The sequence below is a fragment of the Oryctolagus cuniculus genome, chromosome 12 (assembly GCF_964237555.1).
Source record: "Oryctolagus cuniculus chromosome 12, mOryCun1.1, whole genome shotgun sequence".
Taxonomy (NCBI): domain Eukaryota; kingdom Metazoa; phylum Chordata; class Mammalia; order Lagomorpha; family Leporidae; genus Oryctolagus; species Oryctolagus cuniculus.
In genome coordinates, this window is record NC_091443.1 from 81,330,224 (window position 1) to 81,346,425 (window position 16,202).

The following is a 16,202-nucleotide window of genomic DNA, read 5'->3' on the forward strand; positions in this document are numbered from 1 at the left end:
ACTGATGGGGGCATCCCATCCCCTCCAGACACATTACTCCTCTATCCCTTCTTCCCCCAGGCTGAACCTCCAGTCCTCAGATGGCTGAAGCCAACACCTCCCCCAACATTCACATGCAGGCCCACGAGCTCCTAGGAATATGGTGCCTAAAGTCCCACCACCAAATCCCCAGCACTTGATGAGGTCAGCTGTGTGGACATCTCAGTGAGCACCCAGCCTGGAGGAAAGTGACCATTTCTGCTTCCTGTAGATGGCCTCATCCTGTATTTTTTTTTTCAAGAGGCATAGAGACGGAAACACAGAGACAGAGAGCCATGTGCAGGTTCACTCCCCAAAATGCCTGAAATGGCAGGGGCTGAACTGAACCAAAGCTAGAAGCCAGGAACTCAATTTAGCTCTGCCATGTGGGTGGCAGGGACCCAATTACTTGAGACATTATCTACTACCTCACAGGGTATGCATTAGTAGGAAGCTGGAATCAGAAGTCTAAAGTGGGAATTAAACCCAGGCACTCCAATATGGGACATAGGCATCTTAACCACTAGGATAATGCCCACATCTTCACCCTGCATTCCTTTTTTAAAAAAATTTACTCATTTATTTGAAAGGCAGAGTGACAGAGAAGGAGAGTCAGAGAGTTTCCATTCACTGACTCAGTCCCCAAATGGCCAAAGTCAGGAGCGAGGAGCTCTATCCTGGTCTCCCACGTGGGTGGCAGGAATCCATGGACTTGGGCCATCTTTCACTGCTTTCCCAAGTGCATTAGCAGGGAGCCGGCTTGGAAGCAGAGCAGCCAAAACTCAAATTGACACTTATATGGGATGCCAGCATCAAAACCAGTCCCCATCCTGCATTCTTGATAAATGATTCTGATAGATCCCCTAACTTAAGAGGAGCATAACAATGAAGGGATAGGAGCAAATTATTCTCCCAATTGCCCCCCACTTCCTTCTCCCGCCTGTGTGTCTATATGGGCCAGCAGAAGGTGGTGACGGGATCAGGATCAATTTCTTTCGGAGTCCTGTAGTTGGGGGAATTTGACTCTGACTGCAAGAAACTCTCTTTAGGTAAGCTGGATTCCTTAGTACTTAGTACTTAGGCTTTTAGCAGAAGTTCTAGAGCCAGTCCTTTTCACTTCCCTATCACATTTGTCATTAAATCAACTATTTCAGTTGACCTCACAAGGAGAGACAAAGAGACATCCCCTAGCTGCTGGTACATTCCCCAAATGCCCTGACACTGAGGGCTAGGCTAGGTCAAAGCCTGTGAACTACTTAACCTACAGGTAAACAGGCTTAGAGAGGTTAAGGAACAAGCCTATGATCACACAGCTAAGGGTAATGGTGGAATAGGCACCCAGCCCAGAGGCTCCAGAGCACCTGTCTTCCCCCTGCTGTTTCACGCAGACACCAAAGCCACACTTGTCTTCCAGCTTGAGGCGGACTTGAAGCAACCAGCCAGAAAAATAGCTTGTTCCCAAGGTCACTGAGCAGCTGACAGGGAAGGGTTCCCTACAGGAAATACCAAATGGTTCAGGTCAGCTGTGCCCAGTGGATGCCATGTGGACCCTGACCATTGTCGTCTATGTGGCCCCAGGGAACCCTGAGTTGACATCAGTGGGCCAATTCCTTCCTGGCATGGGGCATGGGGCTATAACTCCTAAATCAGAAAGCTGAGCTTTCTGGCTGGCCAGAACTGGAGCTCCAGCTCTGTGGAGTACCCAGCCCAGGGTCAAGAGGGGTCAGAGCACCATCTGTGCCTTCTAGATGGCTCTGTCCCAAATGACTCAGTTCCACACATGGTGGGTGGAGGTTCACGGTTATACTCCCTATTGTGGCCGAAGTACATAGCAATTTTCTACTTGACAGATGAAGTTGGAGGCCCTGCTGCACAAGAGACTTCTCTCTTTGATTTTAAGACTTCTAATGTACCTAGGACCCTCACATGCCCTCATCCTGGGCAGACCTTCCCCGCTAGGGCGGAGGTTCAGTGAGATACGCCACCCGCATGCACTGGGATCATATTTTCCCCACTAAAGATCAAAGCCCTCACCCTTTACTGAGCCCACTGTTAAATTTTCAAGAATTTTGCCAGCTGACTTTTCAACATAGCCATTAGTTTTAAATTAAATTGTGAAACCTATTATGTAATAAACTATGTGAAGGAATAAATACTTAAAACTCCTGTGCTCCTCAATAGTTCACAACATTTTGCTATTCTCTCTGTTCTGAAGTTTTTTTTCACTTCAGTGGTGGAAATGCTATACAATGACTTGCTACACTGCATCTTTCCCAACTCCACGTTCAGTAGCATGACACTTGCAGCTTAACAGTAGTCAGATGGTTATATTTATACATGGAAATTGCAAACACTATAAATCAGGGTTTGACTTACTGTTTTTGTTGACTATGTAAAGTGTCGCTCCCCCTCTTCATGGAGGAACGACACTGGACCCTGCGCTGTTCTTTCATCTGCTCGGCCCTCCCCGGGTTTGCTGCTGGTTCTTCCCGGGTTGGCTACTGTCCCTTCCACCTCCGTGGAAGGGCAGTTCCCCCTGGCCACATTCCCCACTTCCGCAGGGGAGCGGCACACCGCCGGCCGGCTCTCTCGGGGGCTGCACAGGTGTTCCCTTAGATGTTCCCCTTAGATGTTCCTGGTGCATGCCGTCTCTCTCCTCCTTTATAGTCCTCCTCCGCCAATCCTAACTCGGCTGCCCACACGCCGAGTACGCTGCTCTCCTCCAATCAGGAGCAAGTCCTACAGTTTATTGGCTGAACTGGAGGCAGCTGTGCAGAAGCTGTTTTCTTCTCTCCCAGCGCCATATTGTGGGAGAGCAGATGCATAGAATAAGTCTTAATTCCAGCAACAGTATAGTCCGGGTTGTTCCCCACAGATCCCCCTTTCTTTTTATTTTTTGGCGTTGATACGCGCCTGTCTTCGGTGTCCCGCGGCACACACTCTGCTCTACTTGCTAGAGTTGCCACAGGTTCTTACAAGTCCTATCAATCAGGCAAACCGAATCCGGGTCCTCTCTTCGCCATGTTGTGAGGAGGTTTTTAGGCGCTGATGCGTGCCTGTGTTCGGTGCCCCGCAGCACATGCTCTGCTCTGCCTGCAGGGGCTTACAAGCCCTATCAGGCAAACCGAATCCAAGCCTTCTCATTGCCGTATTGTGGGGGAGACTTATTAGTGTTGGTTCGTGCCTATCTTCGGTGACCTGCAGCTCATACTCCGGTCGAGCTGCCTGCTGGTGCTTACCGCCTTACTAATCAGGCAGACCGAATCCAAGCTCTCTCATTGCGGTATTGTGGGGAGGCCTTATTGATGTTAATTCGTGCCTGTCTTCGGTGACCTGCGGCGCGTAAGTTGCTAGCCGCCCGCAGGTGCTCATCGCCTCACTAATCAGGCAGACCGAATCCAAGCTCTCTCATTGCCATGTTGTGGGGAGGCCTTTCTATTTCTCTATTTCTCTATCTCCGGGCATTCCTATTTCTCTCATTTTACTTCTATCTTCCAGCATTCCTATTTCTCTCATTTTACTTCTAAACTTCTGTTTCTCTTATCCCTGCGGCTTCCCGGCGGCGCCCGCCCCGAGGCTGCTTCTCGGCACCTCGCCCCGCGGCAGCTTCACGGCTCTGCGCGGCTTCCCGGCGCCTCGCCCCGCCGGCGGGTTCCCGGCTCTGCGTGCACGCTCCGCGGTCTCTACGCACTTCGCGCCCGCACCACGGCCTCGCGCCAGCCCCGCGTTCCCTATCTATTCACGCCCCGTGCTCTCTCTGCACGCGCGGCTTCCGCGAATGTTTCCGCCACCACCGGCATTCAGTCCAAGTTCCCCGGACTAACCTGGCGAATTTCAACCTGGTGGCCCACGTCTCTGCCTCTGGTTCCAGATCTTCACCTCTTGCTCCCCGGGGTGACTTGAAGAATTCCAAGGAGGCTTGTGTCTCTGCCTCGGCCTGCACTCGCGGCTTCATCCTCCCTAACATTTTTCTCTACCCGGTATGTTTCCCTAAGTTTTCTTCCAACAATATTCCTCCCTCATTTCTCCTGGCCTCTCCCCACAGTCCATATCCAAGTCTAAGTTTCTTATAGGTTTCACTTTCACTTTCAACCTGCAGTCCGTATCTGAGTCTAAGTTTCTTCTTGCTTTCACTTTAAATCCTAACTTCTTTCCCACAGTCCGTATCCGAGTCTATGCCTAGGCTTTCGATAGCTTCTTCCGGCACCTAGGCTCTTTGCTAGTCTCTCTCTCCGGTATTTTCCACTTCTTCCCTCCTAAGTTTCCTTATCCGAGTCACGGCACCATTATGTCGCTCCCCCTCTTCATGGAGGAACGACACTGGACCCTGCGCTGTTCTTTCGTCTGCTCGGCCCTCCCCGGATTTGCTGCTGGTTCTTCCCGGGTTGGCTACTATCCCTTCCACCTCCGTGGAAGGGCAGTTCCCCCTGGCCACATTCCCCACTTCCGCAGGGGAGCGGCACACCGCCGGCCGGCTCTCTCGGGGGCTGCACAGGTGTTCCCTTAGATGTTCCCCTTAGATGTTCCTGGTGCATGCCGTCTCTCTCCTCCTTTATAGTCCTCCTCCGCCAATCCTAACTCGGCTGCCCACACGCCGAGTACGCTGCTCTCCTCCAATCAGGAGCAAGTCCTACAGTTTATTGGCTGAACTGGAGGCAGCTGTGCAGAAGCTGTTTTCTTCTCTCCCAGCGCCATATTGTGGGAGAGCAGATGCATAGAATAAGTCTTAATTCCAGTAACAGTATAGTCCGGGTTGTTCCCCACAGTAAAGCAAGGGTCGGCAAACTTTTTTATAAAGACCAAGCAATAAATATTTTGCCCCTTGTAATCCAAAGGTCTCTGTTGCAACTACTCAGCTCTGCCACTGTTGTCTCAGACAAATGAACATGACTGTGTTCCAATAAAACTTTATTTACAAAAACAGGGAATTTGGCCATACAATGATGGCCTCTCATCTAGCCTTAAGAAAATCATGCTAATAGTGAAGATTAAACTTAAAAGCATGTTATACCTGTAGTTGATCAGATTATAAATATCACCTGAAAACTGAGGAGATATTCTTCTAGTATTCAAAAACCATAACCTGTTTCAGCAAAGAAATGGTTTATGTCACTGTAGAAATGAATGACTTCATTGTCTTACTCAGTGTTAATAAACACATCAACCAACACTCGTATCAGAACTGCACTTGCCCTTCATCTGCCTGCATAGTTTGGCTGGTAAGATAAGAACTCAGCAAAAATCAATGACAGCATCTCTGCGAGTCAATTGGTTACATGCCGCTTATAAGAAAGAGTAGAGTAATCCCCCATTATCCATGGGGAATACATTCCAAGACCCTCGGCTGGTGCCTGAAATAGCAGATATACTGAATCCTATGATACTTATATGTACAAATGTACTGCCTTTTCCAGGTTAACCAAGCACTTCTTATCTACCGTGGCAATAACTTTTGCAGTTTGAGGTGCAATGGCAAAAACTCACATAAATTTATTTTCCTTCTTCCCAATTTTACAGATACAATATTTATTCTCACTATATATCTGTCCCCTTAGCATATAATAGTTTTCTTTCCTTATTAAGTAGAGAACCTTCACCTTTTCACTTAAAAGAAGCACTTGATGGCTTCTCTTGGGCGTATGTTATTTGCCAGCATCACTACTCTTGGGTTTGGGGGCCATTATTAAGTAAAATAAGGGCTACTTGAACACAAACACTAGGATGCTGAACAGTCAATCTGATAACCAAGATGGTTACCAAGTGACTAATGAGTGGGTGGTGTATACAGTGTGGACACGCTGAACAAAGGGAGGACTCACGACCTGAGCCAGATGGATTGCGACAATGCCAGATGTCAGGCTACTCAGAATGGCATGCAATTTAATGTACACATTGCCCATGTCTGGAATTTTCCAATTAATGGTTGAGATCAATGATGAATATAGGTCATCATTTGCACAAAAAGCAAACCTGTAGATAAGGAGGGGCTAGTATATGATATATTTTATTATTATCTGTAAATTATACAATACTCATCCTTGATGGCAATAAAGTGTATGTGTGTGTGTGTATACAAACACACACACATATATGCATACTTTTTCTTCTAGAGAGAAAGTTATTGAATATTTACCATCATATCCCAGCTTGTGTTAGCTACATAAAAAAATACCAACCAATCCACAGCAGCACATATTATGGACCAAAGACATGGTTTTTCCAGAGCTCAGGCAAGCAGAGGGTGTCAGGGATGGATGGACAAGCCCTCCAAGATGTTCTAGAAGGTTTCATGGAGCAGATAAGGCCATAAAGAATGGTAGGAGTAAGGGCTGGCATTTGGTGTAGAATTCAAGCATCCTAAATCTGAGTGCCTGAGTTTGAGTTCCAGCTCCATTCCTGACTCCAGCTTCCTGCTAATTTGTACCCTGAGAAGCATCAGGAGATGATAGATCAAGTACTTGGGTCCCAGCCACCTCCATGGGAGACAACAATTGAGTTCCTGTCTTGGCCAGATCCAGGCCTAGCTGTGGTGGACATTTGGGAAATGAACCAGGAGACAGGAGATCTCTCTCTCTCTCTCCTGTTCCCTTCTCTCACCTACCCATCCCCACATTTCAAATACATTACATTTAAAATTTAAAGACTTCTTTTTAAAAAAGAAAGAATGATAGGACTAAATAATGAACAGAGAATGAATGAACCTCAGGCAGATACATAGCTCAAGCAAAGAAATGACGGTTGGAACTCCATGACTTGGTCAAGAATACCAAGAGAAGAGCGTTAAAGAAATGGGAGATGAAGTGGGCCCAGGTATAAACAAGAACATGAAACATGCTGGTAAGGTGGAGCCAAAACAAGCAGGTTACCAAATGTTTTGTGTTAAGGGTAAAAAAAAAATCATTAGGCGAAAATGCACTTCCATTTAAATAGCTCTGGGTGATGGATGAGAGCAGATTTTGTTTTTATGCCTCTTAACATTTGTCTGTACCTTCCTATTGTTCTGAAGTGATGTGCATTACTCTGATGATTATGATGGGGAAAGAGGGTTTCCAGTAGGGAGGGCAAAAAAAAATGCAGAGCTAAACCTGAAGCCAAAGCCAAGGACAGGGCACATCTGGCCTGATGCAACCAGGGTGCTGACCCCTTCCATTGTGGGAGCACATGATCAACCAAAGCTGATGGGCTGGAAACAGCCCTGTCCACAAGCGGGTCTGCTACCTACCCCCACAGCCTCAGGAGAATATCTGCTTTCTCTTTTCTCCATGGAGATGGGTTTGCAAAGGTTCCCCTGTCCACATTCACAAAGGCACAACAAAGAGGGAAAAATGCGATCTGTCTTTTGTGGGTTTCACCACTGCTCTTTTCCCAACAGAAGAATTACGGTGCTTTGGAAGGCTACATTACCAGGCATAGGAGTGGGAAGTCGGAAAGGATCCTAGAGAACCTCGCATCCAACTCCTTAATTTTACTAATAGTGAACCAGAAACTAAGGAGGTCAAGGCACACCAGAGGGCAAGAGAATGAGTAAAATGACTCTAACAGAAATGACACCAGGGCTGGCACCTCCTTCAGCATCCAGGTCTTGTCAAGTGAGCCCAGGGCCTCATCATCAGGTGACGTGGGCTGAGCAGCTCCGGGCTTCAGAGACATAGCAGGTTCTCATCCTTCCTCCAGTTCACCCATGGAAAGCATGAATGCCTACAGGGCTCCCGGTGGCTTAGGTGTCACTTGGCTTCTCCAGGGCAAAGCTACTGCAGCAGAATTCTTTTTTCCTCTGTGTATCACACATCTGGAATGTCTCCGTCAGTGAACAGACCACTTCCAAAGCCCCCATTGTCTTTTCCATGAAGACTTTATACGGCTAAGGCCATGTGATTAGCCACCCCTCACTGTTACTGTCTTTGCTCCCCCAAGACTAGCCAGGGACTAGCCACTGGGGCGTCCAGGGACTGGAAACACTGACTTGGTTGTTTCCTCCATATAAACTTTACCAAACTGGAGATAGGGTGAGAATTTCCACCTTTTCCATAAATACCTGTCTGCCTCTGTGATTCATGCAGTTCCCTGGGCTCCTGGCTGCATCCTGCCACCAATGCTGCCACCGATGCTGGCATTTCCCACATATCTGTGTATATGCCCTGTTGTTCATCTTAAATTTATGTACTTAGAGTGCAGGGGGTATACTGACTTATACTTTTTCTGATGAAGAACACAGGTAGCTACAGGATTAAGAAACACATTTTCAGGAGCTGTATAATAACAAAAATTAAGTGGCAAAAGTCCTTGCTGTTCCCAGTAGCTGGAGAGCTTTAAAAATAAAGTAAATAAGTACCTGTTTTGCTTTTTTACTCCTACAGAGACAGGGAAATTACTGTTGAAAAATTTGAGCTCATATATTCAGGGCCGTGCCTCTTGGAAGAAGAATAAAATTGTAAATGGAATCATCAGCAAGTGCTCACTAAATGTGAAATTGACAAACTGACCTTTGAAGTCTGAAATCAGACTTCCCCTAAGCAAGGTCAGCAGTGCTCTGGATAGACCAACAGCTGAGCCTGCTCACCATGCCCTTCCACCTTGTGCAATTACAGCATTTCCCAGGAAAAATGTATAATGGGTTTTTTCTTTATATTTGGTGCATATCTTGTTGTTATAATTAATAACAGAGACATTGTCCTCATCCCTGGTTCTTTCCCCTAAGTCAGAACATCTAGTCTGACGCCATCTGGAGAACAAGCTTCCTTTGAGGACTTCCTGCCCCTACTCCCCTGTCTTGGGTTCCTTCAGCATACAAGCCATCTTTCCACCAGAGCTAAGTAACAGTCTGGAGTTCCTTTCCCCCGGAGAAAAGCTCAGACACCAAAGAACTTCCTGTTTCCCAGCTCTCCCTGGCAGAATCTGGTCTTCCTTGTGCCCCAGGGACTCCACACCAAGTACTACCCCTCCCTGCCCTTGTTTCCACCCTGTCCCCAGTCCTCGATGCTGGCTTCCCAGGCAAATAAGGATGGGGGAGGGCTATGGCACCTTCTGGAAAGAGCCAACCACCTCACTGGTCTTTAAATGACCCAATGTGCATTAGGTCAGCCCCAAAGCCTGCCATTGGGGCCCTTGTGTCCAGGGCCCTACTATTTTTCTAATGAGTATCTAAGAGGAAACATAACAGATCGTAGGATCTGGAGAAGGCTACAGGAGCCATATGTCCCAAGAGCGAGACATGGTGAGTATGCCTTTTTTTTTTTAATTTTTTATTTTATTTTATTTTGACAGGCAGAGTGGACAGTGAGAGAGAGAGACAGAGAGAAAGGTCTTCCTTTGCCGTTAGTTCACCCTCCAATGGCCACCACGGCTGGCGCACTGCAGCCGGCACACCGCGCTGATCCGAAGGCAGGAGCCAGGTACTTCTCCTGGTCTCCCATGGGGTGCAGGGCCCAAGCACTTGGGCCATCCTCCACTGCACTCCCTGGCCACAGCAGAGAGCTGGCCTGGAAGAGGGGCAACCGGGACAGAATCCGGCACCCCGACCGAGACTAGAACCTGGTGTGCCGGCGCCACAGGTGGAGGATTAGCCTAGTGAGCCGCGGCGCCAGCCGAGTATGCCTTTTTAAGTACTGATTTCTTCATCCTGTGGAGACTAAAGCAGCTTTCAGTCCTGGAAACCAACAGCCTCATGGACATTTGATGGGGCTGGCTTCTCTCAGTCCACTGGAAGTCTTCTCAAAGTCTAGTGTGGGAGAAGGCATTGGATACAGCAGTTAAGACACCACTTTGAAAAATAAATAAATAAATAAACTTTGCATACCCACACACACAAAAAGACACCACTTTGGACACCCACATTCCATATCAAGATGCCTAGGTTCAAGTCCCTGTCCCACTTCCCACTCCAGCTTCCTGCTAATGGGAAGCACCCTGGGAAGCACCCTGGGAAGCACCCTGGGAAGCAACAGGTGATGGCTCAAGTGCTTGGGTCCCTATCACCCACGTGGGAGACCTGGCTTGAGTTCTGGGCTCCTGGCTTTGACCTGGCCCAGCCCTAGCTGTTGTGAGCATTTTGGGAGTGACCCACTAAATGGGAAACATCCCTGCCTTTCTCTGTCTCTGTCTCTATGTGTGTATGTGTCTCTCTGCCTTTCAAATATTTTTTGTGATAAACATTTCTAAAAGCCTAGACCCTTGAGCTTTCCCAGCACCCAGGAAGTGCTCAGAAGTCTCCTCACAGCCTGCTTTGGATGCTGCCCTTCGCAGAGTCCGACAGTTGCTCATGAGCTTGTATTTCTGTCCTTTGCTAAGACTGAATGAAGTAATCTTTTCAAAGCTTTTGGAGAGCTGACTTCTCTTCCTTTTTCTGCTTAGGCTCCCTTTGAGAGAGTTAATAATAAATACATAAATCAAACAAAAGCTAAAAATGCACTCAAAAGCTCCAAGCTTGGTTCAGGCTTTCAGGAAAGCAGTCATTTCTGGAGGAAATCCCACCTACTCCTGAAAATGGGAGGAATAAACAAGATGAGCATCCACGGCAGGCAGGTGGTTGAGGTTCTCCAGTCGTGGAAGTCGACTTTCATATTTATGAGAAAACAAACATTGCCTGAAATCAGGCTTGGCCAGACTGAGGCATGTTCCGTACAGTCTCTCTGCGCTGTGTTCTGGCTGCTTCCGTGGCAGTCGCAGGAAGGAATCCACACCCCTCCCCAGGGACGCCTGAACGGGAAAGGCTGCAGACTGTGGGGAAGGCTGGGGTTCTCCCACAGGGCCCCAGCCCCCCTGCAGGCAGCACAGCTTCTTCAGACTCCCAGGCCCCTGAGTTCCTCCGGATCTGAGCGACAGTCAGGCCGGGGGTGGGGAGGTGGGAGGAGTACAGCCCACTCACGCCTGACAACAGCAGCTTCTCCCTTTTTCCCAAGTAGGGGAAGCCACTCTGAGGGTCACCCTGATGGCTCCTGGGCCAGCCATCTGTTTCCAGCCCCTTCAGGGGCCATCTCAGGCCAGCTTTGGAGGGCTCTGCACTCAAGCCCCTTCAACTCCTTGTGATCAGCTCTGGGGTCCTCAGCCCACAAATAGCCCGGCCTCCGTCTTTAAGGATGTTTCAAACAGTTTTCAACTAAAGTTTCTGGCTTGTTAGCTCTGAGTTGTGAGACACAAGGCCTTTCGGGAATTCAGGAAGTGGAGATCAGCTCGTGTGGAACGGAGGGGCTGGGGCGGAGCTGTCAGAGGTGGCCTGGGATGTGGCTGCGCCAACAGGAAAGGGACAGGCTCAGTGCAGGCAGCATGTAGACCATCATGGTGGGCTAGTGCCAACCCACCTGGCCAGAGAGGAAGGGGCTGCCGCACGTCATACCCAAGTGGCAGCCACACCACCAAGCCCTTCACTTGGGTTATACGCTCAGCTCTCATCCTACAAAGTAATGTCCCTCTCTCTCCCTGACTGGGAGGTTCCTGCTCAGCAGGACTATACTGTTTGATTCAGCTCCCCTGGCGACTAAGGGGCAGGGCTGAACTCAAAATGACAGCGTAGCTCCCACAGGTCCATTTCCCACCCAGCCACGGTGTCTCCCCTGGGAGAGTTTGGAGAAGTTCTGGAGTTGGGTAACAATGGGGCACAAGAACACAGAGTGGGCCAAGCAGGCCTGTGGGGCGGGGAGTCTGGAGTCAGGAGCCCCAGGGCCAAACTGCTTGGGAATGCAGACTGGCCTTGAACCCTCCTGGGTTTGTTCTCTGAGAGGACCGTGGGCCAGATTGGGACTTCTCTGAAACACAGGGCTTGGAGCCTTTTGAGCAAGGGTACAACTGCAAAGGGAACTGTGTTTGGGACAGCCTGCGGGTGGTGCTGGGAAGGAAAGTAGCCAGGAGGGCAGATTCTGGGACAGGCAGAACTCACCTGTGCGGTGAGGAGGGCAGTTCTCAGGTGCAGAGATCCAGGTGGTGGCTGCAGGGAGGGAGAGGTCAAAGCAAGATACAGGACCTGCGTCAAGGGGAAAGCGAGCAGCACTTGGAGACTGGCTAGGATAAGAGCGCCAGCAAAAGTCGGCGCCGACTGCGGGCCATGCAGTTAGCCCCCTGGTGCTCATCTGCCCTGTAGCACCTCCACTCCGCAGAGGACACTGAAGCTCGGAGAGTAACACCCAAGGTCACAAAGCAGGCAGCCAGCAGAGCTGGGATTTGAACACGGGCAGTCTCTGTGCAGAACCTGCATGCTTGGTCTCCACACAAGACTGCCTCCTACCTGTGTGCAGAAGGAAAGAACAGCTCCTCTGGGCCTCACACCACCCTCTTCCTGGAATGTCCCCTTCGTTTTCAAACTCCAGCTCCTTAAAACTTTCATACCTGACTCTGCCCTTCCACACACACCATTTGCCTCACCATCCAGGCCTGCTCCTGGCAGTCCTGCCGTGTCTTGGCCCCTGGTCCCTTCTCCTGCCCATCGGCAGCCTATACTTGATCGTGCAAGCCATCTGCACAATGTCTGCCTCCCTCTGCTCCTGAGGGAGTCCCCCTTCCTCTTTGCTTCCATCTCTTCTTCTGTTTCTTACATATCCCACACTGCATTTAGTACATATTTTTGCCTGTTTGTTCCTCCTTCTACCTTTCCTACAGGATTTTGAGTACTTTGAATGCAGGAATTGGCTAAGTCTTAATCTCATCTATGGTACATGACATTTAATAGGTGCATAATTAATATTGATGAACAAGTTTTTGTGATTGGAATGAATGAATGAATGAATGAATGCCTGGGTCCAGGAGAAGAGAATTTCTGGCTTCAACCCCTTCCTGACTCACTTACTAGGATCACATTAGTATTTATCATAAAGGTTCTCAGTGCCTCCTTCAAGAGTGCCTCCTTCAATGGTCCACTTTCTGCTTGGTTCATAACCCATCAGTGGCCTGTCTTGGCCTTCCCAGGTGGACCGTCAGATTCTCTGATCAAGCTCATTGTTGTGCACTATGTGACCAGTCTCCATTCTTCCTCTCCTTACTCCTTATGATACTCTAGCTGACTCCCCTCCTTTGCTCCTTGGAGCTTATTTCCATAGGACTTCATCCACCTGCTGAGATCTGAGTCAGGCCTCAATTCCCCATGGATGCTCCTTACCCAGCATCTTCTGTACATAAGGTGCTACCCACAGCTCACCTGGGCTGAGCACCCACCATGCCAAGCACTGTGCTGCACACCATACATGAGCCTTTTCCCCCATCTTCCTAATAAGCCTGTGATCTCCCATTCATCAGATGTGGAAACTAAGTCTCAGAGAAGTCACATAACTGATAATGGGCAGAGCCAGGATTCAAACTCGGGGTTCCTGCCTCCAAGCCTTCTGTAGCACAGCCCTGAGTTTCAACTTGGGGGGGGGGTGGTCCTAAGACTCTCTGAGCTTTGGTCTCCTCATCTCATGCACAGCAGATTGTGGTTGCAATACAAGGAGATAACCAGGTGAAACACATGCCCCTTTCCTTTTCTCTCCCACCTGACTTTAGCACTCCCTCTTAATGCTTCGTCCTCCTCCATTGCCACAGGCAGTTGTCTGAAACCCAGCTAAGGCTTATGCTCTCCGGGGTTCCTACAGCCTGAAGAGCTACTCACAGGGGAGATTCTAGAAGTATGCTAATTGGATGATTGAAGTCTTTTAGTGACAGCTCTACCAAAACCACTCCAGAGGACTCTAACCCAGAACAAATCAAGCTTCCAGAATGTGCTCTGCTCCTCCCCTTTCCACCCTTCTCCAGGCCCAGGCTCCTGGCCATGCCTCTTCAACCTACAACACATGTCCTCTCACCCCAAGCCCTCTATCCCATCTGAGCTACTGCGACCGGCCAGGACCAGCCAGGACCAGCCATACCCCACCTCCTCTCACCAGGAAAGAGAGGGAAAAGCCCTCAGGTGTCTTCCTCCTGCTCCCAAGACTGAGTGTGTGTCCATCTTCCCCATTCCTGTCACCCCAGTGCCTCTCTGCCCTCTCCCTGCTTGGGAATCCAGACACTGGTGAATGACCAGCTTCTCTAATCTCCCATCATCCCCTCTGGACTCCTCTGCCAGGAAAGGCACTCGTTAGCTTTGAACATATGATTTTACAGTACATCTTGCGTGACTCTCAAATACGAGGTCAATACAAATAAAATCATTTAAATTGCTTGATATTAAACTTTTCTGACCCAGAAAAGTAAAAAGCCTTTTAAGTGATAGTTACATTGATACAAAAGTCACAATGACAGGTTTCAAAGATGAAAGTACAGATCAGAAAATAGAACAGAGGCAAAAACACAGATGAAAGGCAAATAACCCCATCTGGAAATCTAAAGCTTTCATTAAGAAAAAAAGGCCAAAAGCACTCTTCTGTGTTAAAAAGATCATGATGAAAGGAGTGCACACTTGTCACCCACTTGAGTTCTCAGGCTCTGTATACTTGTCCCTTTCTGTCAGTATTACAGGCTTTCTTGGCTCAAATTTCTTAGGCTGAGGGCCTCAGAACCCAGTTTGTGTCTTTCTAGGAGCAATACCTGTAATACAGGTGCTGTGGACACCTGCATGTGGGTGGTGCCACCTGCGTGTGCTAGACTCCAAAGAGCTCACCATCCACATGGTTAACCCAAGCAGGTGCCAGCCTGCTTCCCCATGTAACTAAAGCTCATCAGGACTCTTCATTAAAACAGCACACAGTAATAAATATTTAACTACAAACATGGCAATCCCCTTTTATTTTTAACTGACATAAAAATTATGCATAATTATGGGGTACCGTGTGATGTCTCTTGTTTCACGCTCAAATCAGGATAAATTATTTATCTATATCTTTATGATAAAAGCATTCAAAATCTTCCCTTCTAGCTTTTATTTTTAATGAAAAAATATATAGAACCTTATGGTAATCCATGGTCACCCTGCTGTGTAACACCAGAACTTCTTACTCCTTGCAAACCATGACATGATGACATAGCACCTGTTTGTAAACCTTTCCCCAAAAGCCCCACCTAACTTTCCTCAGCCTCTGGTAACTACCACTCAGCTTGCAACTTCACTGAGATCAACTTTTTCAGATTCCACAAGAGTGAAATCATATGGTATTTGTCTTTTCCGTGCCTGGCTTAGGACAAAATTTAAAGACGTATAAACATGAATATCAGAGCCAGGGTCATCCAATTGCTATTTCTCACAGCCTAAGCCCATCTTGCTTGCTCTCAGATTTGGGTAGAACACCATTTTGTAACTCAACCTCTACTTTCTTGAGGTCTACCCTTCCCAGATTTCTTGCTTTCCTAGGACTTTCAGTGACTTCCCCATGCACCAGCACATGCAAGGCCTTTCACCTCCCTTGCCTTTAAAAAGTTCAAATATTGCCATGACTAGTTTGCACTGGAACAAAGATAAGCCCAGACAGTCAGAGTTTCCCTTTCTCTGTCTTCTCCCTCCAGGAACCAGAAGAGTCTCTGTCACATAGGCCCTACACTCATCCATGTCACTCCCACTCTTTCCATCAAAGGAGGTCATTTCCCCTACATTGCCACCTCCCTGACTTTGGCTCTTTGCACTTTGGAGCAGGAACTGTTTATGGATTGACTGATAATAATGACTCACGATTGGTACCTCTTATGAATGCCAACAGCTTTTACTCTTGGCTTCTGACATAGGCTAGGCTCTTAAGCAGACCCAATACGGACTGAAGTATAGGGAAGTCCATAAAATTCCACATGAACAATGGAAAAGGTTTTAAGTGGGAGAGTAAAGGGATGAATCAAAGAGCAATTGTAGGAGCTTAACTGACGTAAGGGCTAGAGAGACAGAGATTAAATGTTCAAAGAGGAACAAGGGTGGTGTGATGATTACAGATCAGCACCATAATGGACAGAATCCAAACAGGGTCAATAAGTGGGAGGGAACAGGGAAAGCCCTTGGGTCAGGTATTCGTGGGCCTAAGAAGTCAGCTAGGGCAGGAAGGCTCAGACAAGTCCTGGGGCTCAGGAACTGAAAACACAAAGAGCAAGCAGTCATCAACAATCACACACTAAGCATCAACCTTCTCTGCTCTCTTATCTTTACTCTCTGTGGTTCATTGTCACATAAAACCAGAGAGAATTGTGTCCCTCCCAAAAGTCTGTTGTTTCTTTTTCAAGATTTATTTATTTATCTGAAAGGCAAAATCACTCTCCAAATGACCACGACAGCCGGGTCTGGGCAAGACTGAAACCAGGAGCCAGGA

General features: G+C 48.3%; 1 protein-coding gene and 1 long non-coding RNA gene across 2 annotated transcripts in view; one reads left to right on the top strand and one right to left on the bottom strand.

The window, feature by feature from the left end:
• Window positions 1-16,202, top strand: part of LIPC (lipase C, hepatic type) — a 159,011-nt gene that overhangs the window by 23,252 nt on the left and 119,557 nt on the right.
• On the bottom strand, window positions 9,244-11,976 carry LOC138844832 (uncharacterized). Its single transcript, XR_011381201.1, has 2 exons — window positions 11,891-11,976; window positions 9,244-9,736 (listed from the first exon to the last, which is right to left on the bottom strand). It is a non-coding gene; the product is annotated as an uncharacterized lncRNA (long non-coding RNA).